The sequence below is a fragment of the Benincasa hispida genome, unplaced genomic scaffold (genome assembly GCF_027475165.1).
Source record: "Benincasa hispida cultivar pf3 unplaced genomic scaffold, pf3_genome.v1.1 HicScf1635, whole genome shotgun sequence".
In the NCBI taxonomy this organism is placed as follows: Eukaryota; Viridiplantae; Streptophyta; class Magnoliopsida; order Cucurbitales; family Cucurbitaceae; genus Benincasa; species Benincasa hispida.
In genome coordinates this window covers 2845-26620 of record NW_028326004.1, presented here as the reverse complement: position 1 = coordinate 26620, position 23776 = coordinate 2845, and the positions used below count along the sequence as shown (strand labels likewise).

Genomic DNA, 23776 nt, shown 5'->3' with positions numbered 1-23776 from the left:
AAGACAACAAAACAGTAAAATTGATTCAAATTTATCTTAAGCAAAAAGACTTACAAGGATATGACATTTCCATTTCGGCAGGTAATATGCGACCAACTAAAGCAAGGGCTTACAAGATGATAATTCCAATCAGTTATCTGATGATTGGAATCATTCAGTGCTCCTAACAAATCGACCAAAGCTTCTCCTACACATTAAAAAAAGTAATATCAGAGTGAGTGACAAAAAGAACAAAAACACAAGCAAGATCAGTTCTTTTCCACTGAACATAATCTTGTAATATTAATATTACTGATACCATATGAAGAGCAAGATCCATCTTAGGGTGAATAGTGCTACTATTCAATATCAATATGCTTTAGAATATTAGAAACGGATAGAAGAATAAAGTGATCATTTAATATATATATATATATATATATATATTTATATGAAGAATTTTCCTGCTAACTTGAATTTGAGTATACCTTCCACATCAGGATCCGTTGATGCATAATTCAACCTCAACAATGAGAATAGTAGGAGCCCCTGAATGATCAGTCTTAAGGGGTTGTTCCATCTATAGAACGTTGAAACCATGGGAGTATCTCCTCCTTCACACAAAATATATCAACAGTGTAAAGGGCATTAAAATTGACAGAACAGAAAGAGTAAAGAACAAATGAGTATTGGGTTCATAAATCTAAGGAAAAGATTAGGAAGTAAACAAACTAATATATTTAAATTAAATGAAGAGGAAAGAAGAGGCCATCTTCTCAATACAAAGGAGAGAGATCACAATTAAAAATATCATATACATGAGTGAAACATCTCAAATTTCAAGCTGTTAGATACTTGTCTCTCCATTTTATTTTATTTTTTTCATATGGACATACATAAATGCATACATACATACATACATACATATATATATATATATATATATATATATATATAAGCAAAACATTATCAAGTAAAAGTTATGATTGAACAGTCCCCAAAGTTTGTTGTTGGTTTTTTCTGTTTCCTCCATCTTTCCTTTATTCCAGGAACAAAAAGAAGATATCGAGGGATGCAAAAAGAGAGATGTTGTGAAGGGAATAACATAAAGAAAAGAAAAATGGAGAGGTTGGGGAAGTTTAATTTACTCACTAGAAAGAGGCATGGCTTCCGAGGGTGCAAATGCTGGAAACAAAGAAGAATGGATCATGCTAGAGAAACAGAAGCAGGAGACAATGTTAAATAAACTAATCCAATCATGGGGAACTGAATGATAAGAGGAAAAATGTGTAGTGCAAGGGCCCCACAAAGCATTGAGAATGAAAATGCAAGGTGGGATTGTGAAAAATCCTAAGAAAAGCAATAAGAGAGAGAGAATAAGGTGGTGATGAGCATAAGCTGCTGCTTGCTTCTGCTGCCAGTTGATGGTGGAATCCGAATGAGAATGAGCATTAGAATCTGTGTTCCCATCGCACCTATGGGCCTCTGCTTTTAACATCATTGATCTGTATCATTCAGAAATGAATACAAATTAGCACCACCCTCCTCCACCTTTGCTTTGCTTTACTTTCCCAAAATCCCCTTTTGCTTTTATATATGATAAAGAAAAGGTTAAAATGCACTTTAAAAGAGTCAAAGAAGCTTCCACTCCTCCACTGGACATCAATGCACTATCCATATTCCCTGTTTGGATGACAACAAATCTTAGATTTTTTGAAAATAAAGGCAAATGAAAAAGTCCCATTATTGGGAAAAGGTTGCCTCGACCATAACAAGTCGATAACCACTGCTTGCTTTGCCCTTCTCCTTCCCTACTTCTAAATCAATTCATCTCATGGAGCTAATGGATGCTTTAACCTATTCAAAATAATGGGGTTTTTGCAATCATTGAAAATTAATGGGGAACACAATGCAGAAAATCGATAACCACCCAATGGAATAGTGGGTTTTCTTCCATTTCTTACACCCTCCTGGTTCAACACAGAAAAGGGAAAGGCCCTGGTTCTTGTTTGGGAGCCATCTACATTGGAAATTTGTACGGATGATCCAAAAATTGGGCCCAAAATGTCAAATGACCTATTTTTAAAAAATAATGTGACCCTCTGCTGACATCATCGTCATACCAAATTACGTAAATTGTCCTTACACCGACCTCACGAGGTAAATCTCGCTCTTGTCTGATTAAACGCTCTCGCTATTGCTTGACATTCCCTGGCTTGATGTGATTGCTCGTCAGTGTACTGTTGATTTGACAAAATGTCACGACGAAAGCCTCAAATCAAATCAATAATACCTAAACACAATACAATGATGATTTCTTTAAACTCTAAACTCCATTTCAAAGGTGATTGCTTCTCTGGTTTTCGACGGTGTTTTGTTGTATGGAGATTTTTCGAATGGGGATTTCCAAGATGAGGCTTTCTCAGAAAGGAACAGCTTTTTCAGAAAGGTGAATTATTTTGAGTCTGTTTAATTATTTTTGATGAGTTATTTTTGGAAAGGTATCATTACGAAATTTTGTATTGGGAGAGAGTAAGAAAGAGGAAGAGTAAGAAAGAGTGTGAGATTTTGAGAGCGAGAGCGAGATTTTGAGAGAAAGCGAGAGTACACTTCAATTGCTTGTACAACTTAATGACAAATGTTCTCTTGCTTTGTAGGATGACAGAAAAGTGTCTATTTATTCGATTTAGAGGTGATTGGGATGAGAATGAAAGTTCGTATATTGGGGGACAGTTGAAAGGAATCGTTGTGCCCCCTACAGTGAATTATAAAGAACTTAAATCTTGCATTTACAGGGCTACAAAAGTCAGTTCTTCAAAGTTTGATCTTATCCTGAAAGTTAAATATAATCTTGAATTTGAAGCCCCTCCACAATGCATAATGAATGATGATGATCTTCACTTCCTTCTATTGCGAGAAGAGCTTAGTAGACTTCAGATAGCTGTAACGTTGAAGTATAAACAAGACAAAAGGATTGGAATGGGGTTTGGAAATGTGAGTTATGATAATACAGCTGTGGACAGACAATACGAGGAATCATATCAGTTTCGTCGGGAAGAGGATGATATTCCATTATCTACCAACACTGATATTCTATTGTCTACCAACACTGTACCATCAACATTCGATTATATGGATCGTGGTCTTTTAGTGGATGTGGATGTGAATGAGCAACCAACAGGATTGAATGAAATGGATCGTGATCATGGAGATGTGCGTCATTCTACAGCAACTTCAGTGGTTCCACCATCTGTGTCTTCAAGTCATAGGATAGAGTTGATTATGCCTGGCACCTCTTCATCTGGGACAGAGGACGTTGAAGTTGGTCAACTATTTTTGAGCAAAAAGGACTTGAAAATGAGATTATCTATTTTGTCCATCAACAGAAATTTTGAATTTAAGGTCAGGAAATCAACCAAATCTCTGTTCACTGTCAAATGCATTGGGGAGACATGTAAGTGGAGCATTCATGCAGTTAAAATGGAAGGGTCTGATATATTCAAGATCACAAAGTACTGCAGTTCGCACGCATGTTCCATAGGAATTTGGAATCACGACCATAGACAAGCAACTGCTACGATTGTTGGTCAACTTATCAAAGATAAGTTCACGGGCATAGGACGTATTTATAAACCTTGTCATATCGTTGAGGATATGAGGAAAGATTATGGCGTGAACATAAGTTATGATAAAGCGTGGCGTGCAAGGGAAGCCGCGTATGATCTCACTAGAGGTACTCCAGAATACTCATACTTCATACTACATGCTTATGGAGAAGCGCTAAAAATAGAGAATCCGAGTACAGTCTTTGAGATCGAACTTAAAGATGAGGAGCATTTCAAGTATATGTTTATGGCATTAAGGCCTTGTATTAGAGGTTTTACAAGTTGTCGGCCTTGTATTATTGTTGATGGGTTGCATTGAAAGGAAAATACAAAGGCACCATGTTGGGATATTTAGAGATACAGCAAGGGAATTTCGCATGACAGAGTTCCAGACAAAATGGGACGAACTCCGCAGTTTTAGAGACGGTGCTGTCACGAAATATTTGGAAGACATCGGTCTTCAAAGGTGGGCACAGGTTTACCAAATAGAACGAAGATATGATAACATGACATCCAACAGTGTAGAGTGTTTTAATTCCTTAACTAAAGAGTATCGACTAATGCCCATAGTATGCTTGATTAAACATGTTAGAGGAATGCTCCAATCGTGGTTCTACGAACGGAAGAATTACTGGGCATCTCAAACGACATTGCACTCTGACTACTGTGAAACCCGATTGGCAAGTGAAGCTGATAAGGGAAGACGATATCGGGTGGAGCCTATTGATTGTTATCGGGTACACGTGTGAGATAATCGATTGGACAGTATTGTCAATCTTCAAACGAAGGAATGCATGTGTAAGGAATTTGACTCACTTGGTATCCCGTGTTCCCATGCAATTGTTGCTGCCAAGGAAAGAAATATACCCATCCACAGTCTTTGCAGTCGATTTTATACAGTGGACTCTCTAATGACTGCGTATGCGGAGTCTATAAATCCACTTGGCCACATATCTGAATGGAAAAGACCTTCTAAATACGTAGAAAATATTATCCTTCCTCCGAAGTTTGTGCCACAATCTGGGCAATGGAGAGTGAGAAGAATACCATCTAGAGGAGAATTTCGCAGACAAATAAAATATGGTTTGTGTGGGAATTATGGACATAACCGCCAAAAATGTACTGAACCGCTTACAACCGTACGAAGTGCCGAAAATGCCAGAGACCGAGACACAAACACCTCTCATCCAGTTTAGTTATAAATACCATTGATCATTTTTTCATACGTAATAATTGTAACATACTTCATACTTTTTCATACTTGTAACATACTTCATTGTTTTTCATACTTCATACTTGTAACACTTCATACTTCATACTTTCATCTTGTAAACAAAAAACAATAACAAGTTGGAGTATTTATATAATAGCAATATTCATACTCTCTCAATCTTCATACTCTCTCCATCTTTATACTCTCTCAGTCTTCATACTTGTAACAAAAATGGATAACTTCATACTTTCTCAATCTTCATACTAAAAACAAAAAACAATAACTTCATACTCTCTCAATCTTCATACTTGCAACAATCTCGTTCTCTCTCACAATCTCGCTCTCCATGAATCTCGCTCTCTCTCAGTCTTGCTCTCTCTCACAATCTCACTCTCTCTGAACATCTCGCTCTCTCTCACGATCTTGCTCTCCATGAATCTCGCTCTCTCTCACGATCTCGCTCTTTCTCAATCTCGCTCTCTTTGGACATCTCGCTCTTTCTTACAATCTTGCTCTCTCAATCTCGCTCTCTCTGAACATCTCGCTCTCTCTCACAATCTCACTTTCTCTCAACATCTCGCTCTCTCTCACAATCTCGCTCTCTCTCAACATCTCGTTCTCTCAATCTTTGAACTTTGAACCTTGAACCATATAATGTTTTAAGCTCAATTATGCATGTTTTGATAAAATTCTGATATTGAACTTTGAACTTTGAACTTACATAAAAAATACATGTTCAATTATACAATGAAAAGAGCAGTAGCTCCATTATACATAAAAAATGCATGTTCTGATAAAATTCTAATATTAAACTTTGAACTTTGAACTTTCATAAAAAATATATGTTCAATTATACAATGAATGTTTTTACATACATAAAAAATATAATAAAAAATACATGTTCTATACATATAAAAATATGGAGTGTTTGCCCATAGCTGACATGCTAATTGCATCCTATATTCACTCATCTTCTCTTGAGTGATTATGAATGGATCAGCACCAGTCACCAGGTATTCCAGTAGTTTTATTGCGAAGATGCCACAATCAAGCGACCCGTGTTGTATGTCGACGTTCATAGGTCGCGAGATTTTCCAACGGGCTGTGGATAGGTTCGGCTTCGATCGATGCACGTCACAATAGTGAAGTAGGGATGGTATTGTGACCGTCAATGACTCTAGCCAATTCACCAGCTTTGTCATTGGTGTGTATGACGGAAGTGAATCGAACACGAATATGTGGCCTCTGTTAATGTCAATTACAAGGACCATTTAGTGGTCACTGATATTCATCGCCGTATAAACGAAATCCACATCTGCCCATTTGACATCGAATTTACCGTTGACGTAGTCTTTATACGTGTCTTCATCTTCCCAAGCTAGGGCAGCCTCCAGAAGTGACTTATTCTTTATTCGTTTAAATATCCCGCCATAAGCATTAAGGTGACTCCGTCAAATAAAATGAGCAGTTAAGTAAAGAAGTAAAGACCAGGAAACTTAACGAAATGAGAAGTTAAGAAACGAAATATCAAAATTTACTGTTACACCAATTGGCAAGATGGGGATAAAAACAATGGACACAGAAATTTATCTGTAGTGCGAAAAGTACTACTATCAGTCTTTAGTGGAGTGACTTGCAGTTAACGGATGTTGGGTAATTTAATTAAAGAGTTTAATTAATTATCTGAGTACCGTTGGAGCTTCAATCTACATATCCATAAAATTCCCTCTGTAACTCAACAAGGATTTAATCTTTGGATTAATTTGAAGTATTTAAATTAATTGAGAAAATTAATTATATATGATATAATTAATTAAATTGATTATATATGTGATATAATTAATATAATGTATTTGATACATTATAATTTAAGGTATGAGTGGAATTTGAATATGATTCAAATACCAAATATATGAATGAGATTCATGTAATTAAATATAAATATGATTTATTTGAGAGGAATTAAATATTTGGATATGATCCAAATATCAATTATATGGATGAGATTCATATAAATGAATTTAATATAAATTGATTTATATTAAATTGCATGTATGGTTGAGAGAAAATAAAATCTATAGTTTATGTTGTATTTGATGCAATATAAAACTATAGGCTATGTTATATTTGATATAACATATAGTGTATATATATAACAAAGTAGATATTATATATATGTATATTTTTTATTTTATTTTATTAATTTAATTGAAATTAATAAAAAATGAAGGAGTTACAACTCCCTCCCCCATTCTCTCAAGTTAGCTTAATGTGGGATTCAAGAAGTTGGATTGTTCTTCTTCTTCCTCAATTCACTCAGTGAGAAAGGTTCTCTCAAAGAGAAAACTTCTATGTAGAAATTTTCCTCTCTTCCTCTCCATCTCATTCCCTCTTCCAAGGATTCAAGCAAAGCCCACGACTTTTGCTTGAATCCTTTATCCCAAGAGAATATAGAAGGTTCTCGAGTGGTGATGTCCATTCTTGAAAAAGGAGATCCGCGTGGAGAAGGAGTTCCGTTCATGACTTGTACGAGGGAGTTCTTGAATAAAGAGTTCTTCAAAATTAAGGGTTTCTAAAATCCTAAGTATTTGTATTAAAACATGTTGTAATTTTAAGTAAATGCATATCTTGCTGTTATTTTACTGTAAAACTTTATATTCAATAAAAATGAGATTTGAGACGATCTTTGCTTCCGTTCAAAGGATCTTTTTTGAAAATTTCCTTTCCCACGAGACAAGTTTATTTTTCGAGACTATACTCATTATATTGAAATTAAATATAAATACAAAGTTCATTCTCTTAAAATCTCGTCAAACAACCCTCCCTTGGGGTCCAACCTTTAAACTATTCAATTTTTCATAACTTTTTAACACATTTTTCTTTTCTTTTCTATTTAATCTAGTTCTATAAAAATTGAATAAAATTATATAACAAAAATTTCCACTTTTTTTACAAAGGAGAAGATAGAAATAGATTAAAGAAAACTTTAATCTTTTTGTTGAAAAGATTTGGGAAACATTGAATAAATGTTGGTGAAAAATTGAAGAAGGTAAGGGTATAAAGGTACTTTCAGCTCATGCTAACATCAGAGAAAAACAACTTTTTGAAAGCTAATTTTTTTAGTTCTCAAATTTTGTCTTGGTTTTTTAAACCATTGGTAAAAAGTAGATAACAAAGGAAGAAATTTAGTTGTAAAAGTAGTGTCCATAGGCTTAATTTTCAAAAACAAAAACAAAAAATAAAATGGTTATCAAACGAAACCTAAAAAAGTAGTCCATTTTCATTAACAAAAAATGAAAAAGGTCATTTTATCAATTTTCCAAGATTAAATTACAAGTTTAATCTTCGAATTTTTAAATTTGTATCTAAGAGGTCCTTAAACTTTAATATATACACACACATATACATACATACATACATACACACACGTTCAATCTCCAATCTCCAAAATTCAATTTTGTATTTAATAAGTTATTTAATTTTAAATATTTTCCAACACATTCATGATCTTTCAATTCTTTATACAATAAGTATTGACATATATGCAAAAATAAATAAATAAATAAATGATTTGACTATTTTATTCAACACATAAAATTTAATCATGTCTAATTCAACATCACACTTTCAATTGTGCAACTAATTGATTTGTAAATGTCTACAAGTTGAATAGGTCAAGATCTATTGAACTCAAAATATAATTTTTAATGTTCTAAATATACTAACAACTTGTTGGATATACAAGATTGAAGAGTTAGGAATCAATTGAACACAAAATTAAATTTTCACGTTCCTATTACACAAATTTTAAAGTTAATGGATCAAATTGTCCATTAATCTAAAAGTTCAAGAATTGAACTTGCGATTTATCCTTATATGAATTTGTGTCCTCAACATAAAGTTTTGGACCGTTTACTTAATAAAATATCTTAATTAATTGAGTTATATTCGAGTTGGTGTTGAAACAATGTTATTGTATACAAACTCGAGGCTTACACTACGCAAATTACAAAGTTAGATAACTTGTGCATATTTTTATTGCCAATAATTTTGATCATGTATTTTTAATAACCTTTTGGACTTAACTCTCTTCAACTTGATCAAGAAAAATAAAATTTGAAATAATAACTATGTTTGCAGTTTGCACCACTAGTCAATGTTTAAGACCCTTTTTAAGAAAAAACAAATGTTTAGATGTCAATGCCAAACATCCCATCTCTATTTTACGGGAATATAGGCCGGAAAATATTAAAGAATACATATAATATTTAAATTGACAAATAAGCATTTTACTATTTTTAAATAAGTTTGAATTTCTTCGGTTGACGTTAATTATATTTTGATAATATATTTGTTATATACTAAAAAAAAATATGGATATAATTAAAATGTCAATTCACACTTATTTCGCTATCAAACTCATGTATATATAAAACCTTTGCAATAATAGTGAAGAAGATGTTTTAAATAGTAGAAATAACTATTAACAGTATTTCATTTAAAAAATATATTAAAAAAAAACTATTAGCAGTATTTGGCTAATTCGAGAATAGTTCGTTGAAAAAGTCATCAAATTTAGTTCAAACGTTAATTGACATGTACTCCCTCCCTTGAGATTGAGTGTTCGATCTCTCATATTGTAAATGACACTCACTCCTCGTTTTGGAATGTCAAAATGAAATATGACACATTTTTTTAGAAAGTAGGAAAAAAAACTTTTTGTCTCTAAGTTTTGGATCTAGTTTCTATTTCGTTTTTAGGTTTCAAAAAGTTACACATTTAGTTTTTAAGGTATGAGTTTGGTTTCAATTTAGTCCCTAGGTTTCAAATTGTTACAATTTTACCCTCGACATTTGAGTTTTGTTTTAATTTGGTCACTAAGTTTCAGAATTTATATTTTTAACCTTAATTTTCACTAAATACTCGTTTTCTACCTTTAATAGTAACTAGTTGGAATTACGTGCATTAGTTAGAACTACGTGTGTTGCACGTGTTTTATAATGTTGAAAATGAAATATACATGTGTAAGTTGAAATAAGAGTCTTATATATATATATAATGCAATAAAGTAAACTTGAGTATTTAATTGGGGAAAATTGAAGAAAACTATCAAATGATGTCTTCCATTTTTTTTTTTTTGATTTTTGTAGTCCGTTTGAATACTTGATTTTAAGAGAACAAACAAACGTTCTTTAAAAAAAAAAAACCTAACTAACTAACTAATAATATTTATATTTATAATAAGAAATCATTAAAATAAACATATTTTTATTATATTTATAACTACTATTCGAGTTCACTATTTTTTTAATAAAAAATAAAAAGACTATTCAATCTAAATCTCCTTCTCTTAAAGTTATTTTATGGCTATGCTTGTTAAAAGAAAAAACATATAAGGTAAGAAGTTGAGTGAACCATAAGAGAAAAATTATTTTGACATTGTGGCAAGAAAATGTTAAAAATAAACATATATTGAGACTACGGAGGAGAAACATTTCATTTCCCCGTATGCCCCTTTTAGGGACTATTTGAGGAATGAGAATGGAATGGGACTCGATTGTAATGGAAAAGAAAACCCACATTTGGTTTGCTTGTAATCAGAGCTCAGTTTGTAATTCATCCACTTTGCATTCCCACCAGTTTCGTCTTTTCGATTTCCATCCTACTTTGCATTCCCATCGGTTTGTAATCAAGTCTCCCAATTCCCACGATTTCGCAAACACATCTATCTCTCTTCTTATTGTCTTCTTCTCTCCACACACTTTCTCCTTCTTCCATCTTTTTCTTCTCTGAACCCGTAATTAATGCTCTGATTTTCATCATGAATGTTCATTTGATTTTCGTATTCCTCTCCGATATCACGTCTTTTTTTTCTTTGAAACCCTAATCTATGGAATCTCTAATGCAAAGGGAGTGTCAAAGTTCTCCCTTGCTGCTCCAACGACCAAAAGTTACATCTCTTGCCACCATCAAAAGCTTGGTAGGAAGGGGTCTTCTGATGATTGGAAGCTTGGTAGGGGAGGACTCCTTCTCGAAAAGTAAGTTGCTTATCTTTGAAGTCGGTGATGATGATGGTTCTTTTTTGCATTCATGCGATTTCAATCCTGGTTTTTATTAGTTTTGAATCCGTAGTTGTTTGGTTCTAGTTTTATGTTTCAGATCTTTTCTTCGTAGGTACTACTTTCATTTTTTTGGATCTGTTCTATTTGGGTTTCGCTTTTCATACTTCAAATTTGTTTCTATTCCGTCTTCCTGAATATTTTGGTTCTTTTTTCATCTATGTGATTCTAATCCTGATTTTTACTAGTTCGTATTTGCTTTTGTTTTGCATGCTTCATATTTGTTTTTACTTAGTTTTGATTTGATGGTTCCACTTTCATCTAATTTTTCTTGCGTTGCATGTTTCGCCTCTATTCCTTTTTTGGTTATGATTTGCATTTTTCAGATTTGTTTTTCTTTGGTAATGCTTGCTTTGGTTGTCTCGAATTTGATCTTTGGTACTACTTATTTTGATCTTCATCTGGCTGATGATGAAGAATCCTTTTTTTGAACTTCTTTAAATAATTGATTTTTCATTATACATTTTTTTCATTCTTCTTGGTTGTATGGTTTTGGATTTATGTTCCTATTATATTATATAATCTTTTTTTGATAATTTTTTTTTCAACGGGCTCTATTCTATTGTTAATAAATTTTTCTATTACTCTCTTGTTTCTTTGTTAAATCTATGTATGTTTTCCCTTTGAACAAGTTTTATGATGAATTTATCCTTTGATCTGATTCCATACCTGAGACCTCGTTATGCCCAATTTGAAAAAGTGTGATGTTCATTCATTTTTTTTTTAGCATGCTTATTGTTATGAGAAAATCAAAATTTTATACTTGAGGCCTATTATTTTGTTTTCAACTTATGTTTGATCATAATCAAACTAGTGCACGGTCAACCTAATCAAGGTACGGATGTTCTATCCTTTGTATTTTGTTATATATGCACGTTTTATAGCCTCATAAATAATGTTCTTATTATTTCAATTTGTGACATTGCAGGTTGAGAAGTTTGTGGCACTGGTCTTCACATATCACATAATTTATTTATACTTCTTATGATATATTTTTTAATATATATATTTTTTTGTTTAAGGTTCTTTTGTATGTAATATACATTTTTAGAATTACTTCTTGGACATTATATTTAGGTTATTTGTGACTTCATACTCACGTATGATTTTGATTATGTCTAAATAATATATGGCATTATTAGTTTATTTTTTAGTAAATCAAAATATAGCATTACTTGGATTTTTTTTTTTTTTTTTTTTTTTTTTGTACTTATTTGTGTAAATCTATATTGTACATCTTTTAAAATCTAGATCACTAAAATAGTAAAAATAAAAGGAGAGTTTAAAAACAGAAAGGTAGTTTATTTAAACAATCAATTTTTAATTTCTCTCATTTTAACAAATATTTAAACAAAAAGGTAGTTTTTCATTTAAATAGCAACTTAAAAAAAAAAGGTTTATTTGAATTTTTTTAAAGAATAGCAAGTTTGCAAATTTACTTAAAAAAAAACTAAGTTATTTTTTTCAAAAGACCATTAAAAAACTAGTAAGTTTGCAAGTTCATTAAGAAAACAAAAGCTACCCAGTTTATTTAAAAGAAAAACACTTTTAGACGATCCTTTAGTAATCCAGATTCTATATAGCAAATCCCACTATAATTTGATTCTTAGAAATCATGATTACATTTCAACTCCCCCAACAACCCTTTAGTAAGGTTGGCAAAAATTTTCGTGGGGTCGGAGGGGCGGAAAATCCTTGGTTTGAACGGAGATAGGGTCAAACCGGAGATTATAACCGAGTCCTTGATCGAGAACGGGGAGGGTATCCCTGGCTCATCCCTATCCCCAACCTCGACTCCGATTAATTTTTTTTAATATATATATATATATATATATATTAATTTTACAAATATTTAAATAATTATATATAGCTATATATATTGCAAAAAAAAAAAAAATCTTAAAATCATTAAATAAAAAAATCACCTATTTAATCTTGATGTTGGTTTTTTGAAAAAAAAAAAAAGATCTACTATCACATTAAGCAATTCAAAATATTTGATTCAAAACAAATTATTTACCTTTGATAGATTTTTATTTTTATTTTCTCGTTAAAGGATCCTTTTTATGTCTATTTAAGCCCACCCTTTTTCAATAGTTCAATTATCAAAGATTTTTATTTTTATTATTTTTTTAAATTTTCACGTAAGGATCATTTTCATGTCTATATAAGCTCACCCTTTTTCAATCTTTCAATTCTCAATTTTTTTTATTTTTTAAATTTTCACATTAAATTATCTTTTTTATGTACATAAGTCCATTCCTTTTCAATCATTCAATTCTCAAATCTTCTTCTCTATCATTATTTTTTCTTCTCAAATCTTCCTCTTGATCATCAAGGTTAAGCAATCGTATTCAAGGTCTACAAGTAAACTGATCTAATGTAATTTATTATTTTTTAAATGTTTTTGTAGGTTTTTTTTTTCTCTTCTTTCAAGGTTTTTTTTTTTTTTTTTTTTTACTTTTCAATTTTATAAATACAAATGCACACCAATGAATTTAATTGATTGATTATACTTCTTTTTTCTTTTTTTTTTTTCTCAACACACGGTTGATTCATATATTTAAGGAAATAATAATATTTACGACTTTTCATCTTCCTACGAAATGATACTTTTTATTGCAATAAAGTTTGAAAATAAAAAAACACAATTGCAAATCTATACATGAAAAATAAGATTTTAGGGTTTCTCAAATAGATCACAAAATTTTTAAGAAATCTGAAAAAATTGTTTTGATTTAAATTAAAGATTGTAACATCCCAAAATCTAGGTAAGATTTAAATTAATTCCTGTAATTAATCGTTTCTATTAAATTCAAGGCCAAAGTTTAGGCAATTAAATATTTTATTGGTGGTTTGAGTTTTTCTTTTTTGGGAAAAGGGAAATTGGGGTTGTTATATTTATTTATGTTTTGTTTTTCCTTTTCCTAAAAGAATTAGGGTTAAGGGTTTGGTTATTTTAAAAAGGGGACCTCGGGAAGCATGCAGTGTAACGCGATTTTGTATGTATGATATTCAATGCTCATGATGATGCGATACTACTACTATTTATGCGTTAATTAGAGATGCTCAAGTAGTATGCCTTGCGTTGTCACAAGTTTCCTTACGATGGAACCAAGTGTAATTCCACCGCAAGTTTCTCGGTGGGATCCGAGGTCGAACACGGGGAAGTGGTGCCGGTTATTGCGGTATGTTCATGGTATATGAGAACCGGGTTTTTAAATTCTTTATAAAAGTATGTACAGTATGTAAATTACAGTAAAATAAAGGAAAGTAGTAGAATGCGATAAAACATGGAAATACAATAAACCTAAACTAGATGTTACAAGATACAGGCTTTATGTGCAAGATACTAGGATTAAGGCTGGTTGTGAAGATTGTGCAAAGACGTGGGATGCAACGACAAGTCTTGTGAACAGATTAGAAAGAGAAAGATAAGTATTACAAACAACGCAAGTTCTTAATTGAATTGAAGGTATAAATACTGTTCCGCTCTTCTCTTGGCATACACCTCTCAGTGATCGACCGCGTTTCCCACATGTCTGTAGTGAAACAGAGTTTAACGTAATGAACGCAAGGTTGCTTCCATGTCTGGAAGTACTACTCGCTTTAGTTAATGCACTCTTCTGACCTTCCTTCGATAGATCAGAATGACGTCTTCACTTTTGCTCTCACAGGTGAAGATGCCGTCCAACATGCTTTAGCTAAACGTATTTTATAACTTTAATACATATTAAGTTCTTGGTGATTCATATTGCTCATCAAGAGATTAAGAAAACATCATGGAGAAAGTGACTAATGGGTGAACGAAAATAGATAGAGAATGGTAAATGAAATCTATCGAAACATTTAATATTTCTACTAAGTGTTTGATACATGATGTGTGAATGAAGAGATAAAGAAAATATGAAATACAATGAAAGAGAGATAGAACAGATACAATCCAGTGCCAATGTCTTGTCACAGATTCAATGGAGATCTGCTTGCCGGCTAGGATGGTTTCGATGGTAGGAAGAGCTTCTCTCTCAGGCTTGCTCCACCGGTAGCAGGGGTCTCTGCACAGAGCTTCGATCGGGTATACAGCTGGTCGGATATGAGATTTACCTCTCGGCCTTATCTCTTTCTCTTCCCGGATTTCTTCTTTTCAGCACTCAGCTCAACATTTTTCTCTAAAAAATCTTACAGCACTTAGCCCAGTATCAAATACCATAATTTTCTCTGAATTCGCTGGGGTATTTATAGGAGTAGATCCTTTGACTCCGGCCTTATGGTCCCCACTTTTGTTATGGAAATTCCGAAGATGGAGGGATATTATTCCTTCTGTTATGTAATCGGACCGTCAAATCTGCACAACAGTTAGTTGTACACGTGTCTCAATCCTTTGCCTTTGCATTGCTCAGCTGCATCTTTCGAGCATGGGTTCGCATGCAGTGTTTGTTTTTATTACCGCATGCGGTCAAAGCATAACTCTGGACCGACTGTCGCATTGCACCATTACTTCGGTAATCGTCTCTTCATGGTTGATCGATGGGCGCAATGTGACAGAGAATGATTGATTAGTTTCTCATAAGCCTTGAGCGCAAGCGGTGACTTGGTCTCCTGCAAAATAGAGTAAAGTTTGGCTTGTCCTCCATCTTTTTGGCGTTAGTGGGTGTAATTGCCAACATTTATAATTATTGTCATACTAAGTTAATTTTCATACAATTGGTGCATAATTACTAACTTTTGGCCGCAATATCTAGATAAGGTGGCATAAATAACTTGTATTTCTACAAGTTATCATGCAGTAGGAAAAAAAAAGAAGAGAGAAAAAAAAAGAAAAAGGAAAATATTTTTCTCCTTCTTCCAGCCGATGTCGTCCTCTCCAAGCTTCTTCTCCCAGTCGGTTTTCTTCTTCCAGCCACACGAGGAGCCCGCCGTCTAGCTGTAGCCACCATCGATCGTGCACTAGAAGGCATCGTCGTTCGTTGTCGAACCGAAGCCGTATTCGTTTAGCCGCCACCAATGCCACGTGTCTCTGCTTCAACTCGCCGTTCCAGAATTGCGCTGATTGCCTTCGTCTACCTCAACCAGGTCCACTGTCGCCATGAATTCGTGAACCGCACCATCCGCAACCGACCTCAGTTGTGTCCTACCGTCGTCGTCAAGGTCGTCGACACCCGCGGCAGTGGTCGTTCGTACAACGTCGACCTGCTCGTGTGGCCTCTGTTCGTGTACTATAGGGTAAGAACTTGGTTGTTTGGTTCAGTTATTTGAGGTTTCTTCAAAGATCTTGGCGATTTAGTGAAATCTTGGCTTGACATTTTGTCCAATGTTGAATTAGGAGACTGAAGTGGAGGTTCTAAGGCGTTGTAACAGCTGCCAAAGCCTTCATTGGTTAATTTTTTGGCAAGTTTTGGGGGTAAGTTGTGTGAGGATTGCTGAATTAATTTGTTTGGATTTTGAGTATTCGCCCCACAAATTGAACTGTGTGTTTGTGGTTGGTGTCAGGGGCTTTGACTTAAGCCTTTGCTAATTTAGGAGGGAGTTTCAGCTATTCGTTTTCTTTTGCGTGGGTCTAAACCCAAGGTAAGTGATTTACTAACAATTTGCCCTCGATCTTAAGCATGCGTACCACTGGTTCTAATTGGAATGTTATATTTTTTTATGTCTGCTTATGGTTGGATGAATGGTGGACGATTATGTAGTCTTAGCATGATTTATAATGTTGGATGATGCTTATGTCTGTATGAGATTACAGTGACTGTTAGTGTTTTCATTGGGCTATGCACATCGCATGTTATGAGCCTTCGGGACTACACCTTATGCTTATGTATGGTGTCCTTTTGGGACCACTACTTATGTTTATGATTGTGCCCTCCAGGGTCATTACTTATGAAAGCGTGCCTTCGGGTTCGCCCTTATGCCTATGCCTACGCCTACGAGGCTTTTGTGCACTTATGTCCCAATGGGAAGGCTAACAGATCACTGAGTGGGCCCAGTAGTGGGTCGCTTACTGAGTATACTTTTATACTCATTCTTTTCCTTTCATGTTTTTCAGGTAAAGGTAGAGATAGACTGGTGAATGACAAAAGAGATCCGTGACCTGGCCATTTGGACGAATAATTGCTTCCGTACTTAGGTTTCATGTACTAGTGTCTGGTTTAAGAGTCAGGAATATGAAGTATTCCTTGATTTCATTTATTGATTTATTTAATTGTTATTTATCTTTAAAGTTGGGTTAGGAGTACCCTGAACGGTATTTTCAGGATTTCTCTGTTAATTTATTCGAGCATTATTTAAGGAAATATATATTTTTTTTATCTCTTTTATTTACTTATTCTTCGAGAAACGTATTGCCAAGCCTATGCATGCATAGAGTAACGTTTTAGGATCATACTAGAAATTTGGGTCGTTACAGTTGGTATCAAAGCCTAAGTTTTAGGTTCTATAGACTGACTTACATCGTGAGTCCAAACTATTCCTTATGGCCACAAATGGATCTCTTGTCATCGCCAGGTATATCGTTTAAAGTTCTTTAGGGATTTATGTATGAAATCTTACTTGTTGTGTAGTCGGTTGATGGTTTACCCTGCTAGCGTTTATTAAAGCGTTACATGTGGTTATCAGGTATGGCACCACGAACTAGAGGAAGGGGCAGTCGAGGTAAGAAAGTAGTTGGGGAGCAGAACCCTGACATACAAGACACTGAGGTGCAGAGCCAAGAAGTGCGGGACCCACCACCTCGTGACCTTTCTAGGTCAACCTGGTAAAGGGTTAGGCCAAAAAGCGAGCCTCGAACTTCGACTGTGCCCCCACCTAGACCATCATCCTAAAAAATTCCAGTAGGGTATACAACCATGGCTGCAGCTATTGGGAATGTCGTCACACAGGCCGTAGTAGGGCAGTTAAGGGATATGGTGGCCGAGCAGATAGCTGTCGCACAGTCACAGCATGCGCCATCCTTGTCGGTCTCATTACCACAAGTTCAGAATCAAGATAGAGCCTCGAACCGGACTGTGGCAGGCTCTTCCTTGGAGGTCGGATATGTACGGGACTTCAAAAAGTGTGATCCCCCGACGTTTAACGGGTCCCTGAAAGACCCCACAAACGCAGAGTTGTGGTTGTTCACTGTGGAGGGGATTTTTCAGTACATGAGTTGTTCAGAGAAGCAAAAGCTGCAGTGTGCTACTTTTGTTCTCATCGATAATTCCAAGTGCTGGTAGCGCTCAGTTGAGAGAATGATAGAAGCCAGTGGGGGCCAAGCCATGTAAGACCAGTTCTGAAGGATCTTTTATCGAAGAGTTCCATGAGCACGTTCGGATCACTCCGATCTCACCGTGACCGAAATACACAATATACATTCAAACATACAGTTATGTAAACAAACAGTAATTATTGACATGCTAAGAACAATATATAACAAGGGAATGAGTTGCCATACTAGTTGAAGACTTCTTCAAACTTCGGAACTCAATGCAGTGGAACCTTCCACCCGATCAACCAATGCCTAGTAGTAGTGTTGACTACAGCAGCACGAACAACCGCACGAACACGAACATCGTGGGGACGACACCACTAGAAAAGAGCCTCGGGTATTCTCGGAGTGAGAACCCAAAGCGTGGTCTTTGGTGAATTTGGTAGAGGAAGGAGGACGAATGGATCGTGTAGACGATAAGCAAGTGGGAGGGAAAAAGGTGCTATCGCATAGCACGATGCTTATCGTTTAGGAGACACTACACGATCGTGTAGGTTTTACTGAACGATCATTTAGGAAATGGTATGCGATCGTTTAGCAAACTTGACACACTATACGATCGTTTAGGTAAGCTATCTGATCATGTAGGAATTAGTGTGCGATCATTTAGGCGCGCGGAGAGTGACTATCATATAGGCTCTCGATTTACTTAAGCGATCATTTAGGTTTCACCAGCGTGCTCTTCTCACTTTTTCAGATGGACGATTGAACTTTTTATTCAAAATGAAACAATTTCATTTTTATTTCATCGGTTACAATAACCGATGCTTTCCCACTAACCCACGTCCGAACATGATTTTTTTTCTTAATTATCATATAATTAACCAATTAACATATTATTAAATATAATCATATTATATTTTTATCCTATAGTTTGATATCACATATCTACTATAGTATTTTCTCCTCTACTTGATATAAATCATATTTATAACTAATTTCCTTCAAAATAATGTAACTCATACCTTTAGCCAATTACATCATATATAATTAACCAGTCCAATTATATCATATATAATCGAACTTCCTCTTGTCAATTTGAACATTTCAAATTAACCCAAACACTGGTTCTCAACTTTATCCAAGCTACCTAGGGGACCTAATGGACATGTGGCTCGAAGTTCCAACGGTCTGTGAATAGCTGACTAAACTCTTTATCCACGAGATCCACCATTCGTTAACTGTCAGGCATTCCACTAAAGACCAACAGCTGAACTCTTCTTATCACAAATATATTTCTATGTCTATCGTGAAGGAAATCGACACTCGAGATTTCAATGAGTAGCGGATTAAGTCTATTCCAAATTACAATCATGAATCAACAAATCATTTATAGTCGACATCGATACATGCGGTTATACAATTTACAGAGAAATTACCGCATGAAACAATAAATGTACAGAGGGAAAAACTGTACTAACAATGGCAGAAGCGTCTCCACGCTCCAATGCACACTCTGATTGAACCACAACAACCACGAACGCTCGATCTATACGACTGCAACACTGCACGAACACAGAACGAACACTTCGCGCTCGTCCTCAACGATCTCCTCGGTCACGATCTCCTCCGCAACACGAACTCCTCTGCAACACCATGAACGGACTCCTCCAAAGCACCACGAACGACCTTCAGAAAACCTCGACGATGTCGAGTTGAGTGTGACACCACCAACAAGGCGACCTTGGTATTCTCGGTGTGAGAATCCAGAGGGTGGGCTCTGGTTGGACTTGGTGTGAGGCAGACGAACGGAGGAAAGACAGATCGTGTACACGACTGGGCAAGTGAGAGAAGTCGGAGACCTATCGTATAGGTCGATGCCCAATCGTTTAGATAAAGCTATGCGATCGTCTAGCAAAAGCTATGCAATCTTTTAGCTCAATCGATTTTACACGATCGTTTACCTTAGGCCAGCGATCGTCTAGCAAAACTATGCAATAGTTTAGTAAACACTGCACGATCATTTAGCTAGCACCTACACGATCGTTTAGCTCGCCCAGCCATCGTTTAGTAAATCCGTATTTACTTGACGACTTCCGTGAGTTTCTTTTCGCCGGAGAGAAAACTCAAATTCCTTTCAAAACTTTTGTGAAAAACTTCTTTTTCAAAATAGGAAACCAATTTCCTTTATACTGACGGTTACCATGATCAATAACCACCCATTATTTTGGTTATTTAAAAGAAAAAGTATTAATATCTAATAATTAATATTATTATAAATATAAATGATAACCAACTTATCATACTATATTTATAACCTATAGTTTTAATATTTCATCTCATGAAACATATAAACCTTAGTTCTTTTTCTATTCCATGGTACTTAATGTAAATCTCATTTACATCAATCCTCCATTAGATGTATCTTATACATCATACCGATTATATCATATATAATCAAGATACCTCTTGTCAATTTGAACATTTCAAATCAACACCAAGAACTTGAACCTTCAACATGAATCCAAGCTACCAAGGGAACCTCATGGACCTGTAGATCCGAAGCTTCAACGGTACGTGAATAATTGACTAAACTCTTTAGTCACGGGATCCACCATCCATTAACTGCCAGACCCTCCACTAAAGACCGACAGCTGAACTCTCCTCACTATAGATATATTATGTGTCAATCTTAACCAATCAGCAGTGCGACAACCCTTCACAGATCGCTTGTAAGTATAGCTGAACCAATAACCGTTATGTCCCTGTAGTTACATCTGTCTCCTTATATACCATTGATCCCTCTAATGAACATAAATCATAGTCCTACTATGACTGAGTCTTCTCTTCCAAAGACAAGTTGTGGCCACTATGTTCAAGCCCCGAATCAGCCCTTAAGGGAGCAATCTCTCTACTTATCCCTACTTCAGGAAAGGAGTGAATTCCATATTGTGGATTGAGTTCCCAGCTCCCATATCAGACAAGTCCCCAAAAAGGTAGGCATGTTGAGTTGGCAATCTGGCCACTCTCACCCATACTAATCAAAGGACCGCCCTCAAAGATAGGAATTCATAAAACACTCAGGATTGAGGTCGTGTCACCTATGGTCATTTAGGTGAGATGCAAGTCTCTAGTATCAACGGCGTTATATACAGAGTCTAGTCATCTCATGGTCCAGGTCTTATACAAACTCTTTGGTCACGAATGGTTATGATCAACCATCTGTACTAGTTTACAACACTTGCAAACCTCTACAAAGCGGGCCGTATCCATAGTGTTGCCAGGATCAGGTATCCCACCTTAATCCTTATACTACAGACCGATTTAGGTTATCACTTAAGGCATAATCCACTTGTATATCACATATACATGCTTAAGTTCACATAAGATAACCAAGGAGCTTTGTTTATTGGATATGAGTAAATGCTAGAATTAAATAACACTTATTTTATTCATTGAACAATGTGTATCTTTACAAAACAACGAGACTCCGAGAGAATTAGGACACCAATCCCAATAATCTCCCACTTGTTCTAATGACTTGGGAGACTAATGTACAATACAATATAAAAATGTACAATATACAATAAACTAGGGCATACCCCAGTATCATCTCCCACTTTCCATAGACAAGATACCACATGTCTCGCAGACCTAGACTCTCCAGGTGACCCTTGAACACTTTAGCCGGAGGGCCTTTCTAAAGGAATCAGCAACGTTGTGCTCTGATTCGATCTACTTGACTATCACATCACCGAGACGCACAATCTCCCTGATCAGGTGATATTTCCGTTCTATGTGCATACCTCGACGATGACTCCGAGGCTTCTTCGAATTTGCCATAGCCCCGCTGTTATCACAATAAAGAATGATAGGCAAATCCATATTTGGAACAACTTCCAAATTTGTAAGAAACTTCCTCAGCCAAGCAGCCTCTTTAGCTGCTTCACAAGCCACTATGTATTCGACTTCCATAGTGGAGTCCGCAATGCATCCTTGCTTGATGCTTCGCCAGACTATAGCCCCTCCATTCAGAGTAAACACTGACCCCGATGTCGATTTACGAGAATCTCAATCGGTCTGAAAGTCAGAGTCTGTGTATCCTGTAATGATCAGATCCTTATCTCTATACACAAGCATGTAGTCTTTCATTCTTCGAAGATATTTGAGGATCGTCTTGACCACCGTCCAGTGATCAAATCCTGGATTGGACTGATACTGACTAACAATCCCTGTTGCATAGAAAGTGTCAGGTCTGATACACAACATTGCATACATCAAGCGTTCTACAGCAGAAGCATAGGGAATTCGTCTCATCTCCTCAACCTCTTGAGGTGTCTTAGGACATTGATCCTTAGATAGAATGATTCCATGCCTGAAAGGTAACAAACCCCTCTTGGAATCCTGTATCCTGTACCTGATCAACATTTGATCAATGTACGATGCCTGAGAATGGGTAACCATTTGTTCTTGCGATCTCGAATGATCTGGATCCCGAGAACATACTGTGCCTCACCCAAATGTTTCATTTGGAACTGGCAGCTAGCCAACTCTTAATGTCAGTCAGATATCCTACATCATTCCCAATGAGTAGAGATCATCCACATATAGTATCAGGAAAGCTACTGAGTTGTTGATGATCTTCTTGTAAACACAAGGCTCATCAATGTTCTGGTCAAAGCCAAACGACTTGACAGTAGTGTCAAATCTAATGTTCCAAGAACGAGATGCTTGTTTCAGTCCATAAATGGATCTATTAAGCCTGCAAACTCTTTGCTCTTGATCTGGAACTATGAACCCCTCTGATTGAGTCATATAGATGGTCTTCTTAAGATTACCATTCAGAAAGTCAGTCTTGACGTCCATTTGCCATATTTCATAATCATAAAATGTGGCTATGGACAGGAGAATCCTGATAGAATTTAGCATGACAACAAGTGAGAAAGTTTCCTCATAATTAACTTCCTCAAACTGGGTATAACCATTTGCCACAAGTCTAGCTTTAAAGGTTTGCACCTTTCCATCTACACCTCTATTTCGCTTATAAATCCACTTACACCCCATCAGGTGGATCAACAAGCTCCCAGACGTTATTGAAGTACATAGACTTCATTTCTTGGTTCATGGCCTTAACTCATTTATCTTTGTCAACATCCTCCATTGCTTTCTTAAAAAACAATGAATCCTCGACCCCATCATTCGTAATGACGTTTTAGGCTTCAATCAAACCCATGTAGCAATTCGGTGGGTTCATAACGCTCCCACTACGTCGAGGCAGTCTCAACTCTTGAGCTGGTTGACTAGATGTCCCGACCTCAACAACTCTTGTTGATCTGTCGGGCTATTCAACAACTCTTGTTGAACCCTCAGCAGTCTCAGTCTCACTTGAGATCTCACGTAAAATGAGCTTACTTCGTGGCTTATGATCCCTCATGTGATCTTCTTCCAAGAAGATAGCATTAGTGGAAACAAACATTTTGTTCTCACTTGGATCATAGAAGTATCATTCTCTCGTTTCCTTGGAGTAGCCCACAAAGAGGCAAACCTTCGAACGCGGTTCCAACTTCTTTGGGTTAGTCGTTAGCACATGTGTCGGACAGCCCTAAATCCTGAAGTGGCGTAAACTACCTTTACGGCCTCTTCATAACTCAAAAGATGTTTCAAAAACACTTTTCGAGGGAAC

The 23776-nt window shown here is 35.6% G+C and overlaps 1 long non-coding RNA gene across 1 annotated transcript; it reads right to left on the bottom strand.

Moving 5' to 3' along the window:
* Window positions 1-53: 53 nt before the first annotated feature.
* On the bottom strand, window positions 54-1271 carry LOC150030813 (uncharacterized). Its single transcript, XR_016526505.1, has 3 exons — window positions 1132-1271; window positions 468-593; window positions 54-187 (listed from the first exon to the last, which is right to left on the bottom strand). It is a non-coding gene; the product is annotated as an uncharacterized LOC150030813 (long non-coding RNA).
* Between the last annotated feature and the right edge of the window lie 22505 nt (window positions 1272-23776).